Genomic DNA, 4,356 nt, shown 5'->3' on the forward strand with positions numbered 1-4,356 from the left:
CAAAGCCCTCGCGAAGAAGTTGCATCTCGTGCTTTAAAGCATTAAATGCTCCTACCGAGACCCGCGTTGCTCGATGAACAAGTGAACCTTCAGTTTCACGAGGAGAAGCTCCTTAAGCGACGTCGTCGCAAGGCTAGGTACAGTATCTGGTGAAGTGGTTTGGCTACCGGTCTTCGGAAAACTCTTGGAAGCTTTAGGTTCCTCTTTGGCAAGATTGCCCTACTTCGTTGACGTTTTTGAGCGCCGCGGTCAAGGTCAATTTGCGTATAACGACGCCTACCCCAATAGAAGTGGGATAGATAGAACTATAGCCTCAGTGCGGCTTCGACCCATGGTTGCACCGACAACTGAAGCGCTTGAGTGCTGGCTAGGCCTATACTCGTTTTGAGGCAGATACGCCGGACGTAACTGGCCTTTGGCCTTAAGTTTTGCAAAATTGAAGCGAAGCTTCCGTTCCAAACGAACGTCAGCCACATCCGCAGACTCTCTTATAGACCAGATGTTGCGGAGGCGCGGGCCCGATGCACCCAGTTCTCAAACTAAGCATCTTCTTCGCTTTTTAATTTGTTACGAAATAAGACGATCCGAATTTCCCTCATTGAGATAACCAAAAAGCCCCACGGGCCTGATCACGCAAAAGCGTCAAATACTGACGTCGCGTCATCACCTTGCGGGTAAGGTATCGCTCATGAAGAGCGTCGCGAGCAGATAGCCTCCCCCAGTCTCTGGCAGAGAATTAATAATTTTCCCATCGACTCCCAGCGTCCTCGCCTTGGTCCGGAGGTCCAGATGGTCAAGCTTCGATCTGTAACCTCTTTAAGGCGCTCTTTTACTGAAGCAATATTCACTGTGAGCTTTTGCTTTCGCAAGGTCTGCAGCTTGACGACGAGCTGGCTCTTCTCTGAGGATTGCCTGCTCTTGTTCTTTATCGAGCGGGTTCGTAATTATGTTGGACTCAGGGTCCGTTTCCTGCGCAAGGTAGCTAAAGCATCCGCGGCACCACCAAGTTCTGGGAACGGATTTGGAGCGCGACTAGATTCGTTCACATGACGAGGCGTGTAGAAGCGACGCTCTTTTTCTTCATCCTCCGAAGGAGTGTGAATTTCATATTCCACCATCTCGCATCGTCGAGGAGGGTACTAAGAGTCGGTGACATACGCTTAGTTGTCATCAGACAAAGGAATGCAAAACACAACCGAACGGTTAGCTGTTTATATTCAAACTTCAAAGAGGAAATGAAGCGAATATTGTCACTCGGTGTCAATAATCTGATAGGAGGGTGTAATGGGGCACATTTAGGTTGGTGAACCGTTGTTGTGGTACATGTACTTTATGGGTACCCTTTTTGCTCTATTTAAAATTAGCTAACGACTAAACAACATTCATTATGCGAACATGTGTGGTAGCCGCCAGATATAAATCTGGCGGCCGAAATTTATATTAATTCGGTTAAGATAAAGTCTTAAATTTAAAAAATTAAAATAAAATGCAGTTCTTCTTTTGATGTTACAGCGTGTAGTGCTTTCCTAAGGTTTGCGCATTGATCTACGAGAGATAAAAACCTTTTTAAGATATATACTCTCTGACACTAGCTGCCACTTAGTTCTACAAACCCCTGAATTGCTTGAACTGGGATTCGTTAAGCTCTACCTGCTTGTACAATTCACTGAGTTGTTGGACCTATTAGTTCTATAGAACTAAGTAACTCTCTGGGTCTAAATGTAACGAAGCACTACGACTTGTACTGCTTCAGTACAAGTCCACTTCGCACTGCTTCAGTTGCGAGTGGTGCCTTACATTATTTCACGTACACTAGTACGTGCAAAGGAGGACTTCTCTTTAGGGTAACTAGCTTAAAGAGGGTAAAATGAAAACTGTATTAATATAATTAAGTATCTCTTTTTTCTATCTGTTAACTCTAACTTAATTATAAATTAATACTGAACATGCAATTGAATTCTTATCTTATCTTATCTGTCTCTCTCTTTTGCTTATATCTACAGCTGGTTAGTCTGCGGAATAAATAGATATAATGGTCTATACCTATGTATGGATAAGAATTCCGAACATTACTATATAAAAAATCCTCCAAATATTATCTACCTTTTAGATAATACATTAATTAACAACCTTCGAGTGTTAATTTCATGTAACGCTACACCCTGTTACATCACCCGTCCCTTAAACGACAATCACTCTGGCTGTCATTGGATGGAGTGGTCACTGTGTGACAACTTAATTTTAAAACGATGTTGATTGGTCAGATCCATCATTTTAAATTCCATCGCATGAAGAATCAACTCATGCGGGGTGTCGATAGTGCTGCGCCTTCGGCTGCGTTCGTGCAGCCGCAGGTGACGCACTGTATCTCTTGCGTCAGACGGAACGCCTGCCGTAGTATCTTCCACTCGCACAACACTAGATGTTGCGAGTGCACGTGGTGATTCACCACGTGAATACGACCCCTCTTTAGAGGTCGACTACGAATGCGAGTCGGACGAAATGGCCGACTCGGGTAGAATGGAACAGTCGCCTGATATCCGTCAGGTGGCTGACTATGAGCGTTCGAATGAGAGGGCTCATTCTGATAGACGAGTAAACAGTCTATTTGAATCCGACGATGAGGATGATCCCTCATCGCCCGTACGATCTCCCATACGGTCACCTGCACGTGTTTCTGTGCAAGGCGATTACAATGGCGTAAGCCATCGTAAGAAAAGTTTTTGTGGTACCCCTGCTTCAGTGGGTACCACTCAGGGGAGTGAAGACAATAAAATGTCTCATCTCGCCCCTGAAAAGAAGCATTGGCATTTGCCAGAACGGCTAATCAATCACTTGTCTAAAAAAACTACTCCTCACAATAAATATTTTTTATTTATTGCGACAAAGCTACATGGCTTTGATCCCAGCGCGAAGAACTTTCGCGCTGAGGAAGATTTTTATCTCGATGCTTTTCTTAAGCATCGATGGTTTAGTGGCAACAATAAGCGAGATAAAGTCTCGCTTACACAAGCCTGGAGTGCGTTCATTCGCAATGTCAAAGACATTGGACGCGAAGCCTGGCTTCAAAAGCTTAACGCGGATCGCGTTAAATTTGAGAAAAGAACTCCAACCGGTGCAAAGTATAAATTTTTTGCATCGGTTGTCACGTGAGCCTGGGCTTCCATGCCTCACGTGGGGTGATCCCTGTCCGTTTTGTGTAGACAACTCGAAGAGGGTAAAAGGGGATGTTTATTTTTCTTCGCCCTGGGGAAGAGCCCGCATCTCTAATGAGATGCGTGACGCGATTGACGTTTTGCAATCGATTTACAGATGCCACTGGCGCGATTTTTCGATGGGCCTTCTGAACCATCGGATGGGTCTCGTCATACTGACGGACGAGGCCCTCAACGTCAGCAACCAGCTGGGAACGAGGCTCCCAGCTGTCATGTGAAGGTGATTATCCACGCCAGCGAACAAGATAACTCGTTCGCTGCCCCTTCACATCACGGTGGCACTGGATACGTTCCATACGAAAACTTTGATCACCACGGGAATCCACCAATGGTTGTGGTGGAGGAGGGAAAATTAGATCCGAACCGTGTGTCGGATCTAATGTCGAGGATCGACAAAATCGATCACTTCCTCCATGATTTGGAGGAGGGACTTGACCACGAGCGCGGCAAGCGTTGTTGGAGCAGACGGTGCAGGCTCACCATATCGAGCGGTTGGAAGACCGTTCGAAGAGTGGGTACCCCATGTTGGGGTACGAACGGATATATCATGCTGTTCGCGATGCGCTCTCGTCAGGTCATTGTAGCTTTGAGGATATTCGGAACCGGCATGAGAAATTTCAGGTTCAAATGAGAATCTGGTTCGCGATCACGAGAATATTTTGAGGATTTTTTAAAAGGGTGGTCAAATCCGTCCCCGGAAGAAGCCGCGTGCTGATGGTACGGGGCCGACCAACGTAAAAAGGTAGGATGCGTTCGCATCCTACGTGTCAATTCTATTGTGTACGTATTCCCTTTGCGATGCAGTACACGGAAAGGACCAATGAACTTGGGTAGTAGTTTACTGCTACCCACATTAGTGACTAATCGCTTACGTAAGTTTACAGTAGAGAGTAGCACTAGATCATTAATATTAAATGAATGAACATTTGCTCTTCCATGTTTGTCTGCATTCCGTTTCTGTCGGTCCACTGCGTTAGCAATGGAATCCTGAACGAAACGGATAATTGATTCTCGAGTTAGCAGAAACTCTTCTGCTAACTCATTTGTTTTGTCATTTTCAGTACGCTTAGTGCGTACTGCCATGAGATCACTCTCATTTTCGATGTCGTTTTCTTCGACATCGACATCACTCGCGTCGTTG

Source organism: Bremia lactucae, linkage group LG1 (assembly GCF_004359215.1).
Source record: "Bremia lactucae strain SF5 linkage group LG1, whole genome shotgun sequence".
NCBI classification, from domain to species: Eukaryota; Oomycota; class Peronosporomycetes; order Peronosporales; family Peronosporaceae; genus Bremia; species Bremia lactucae.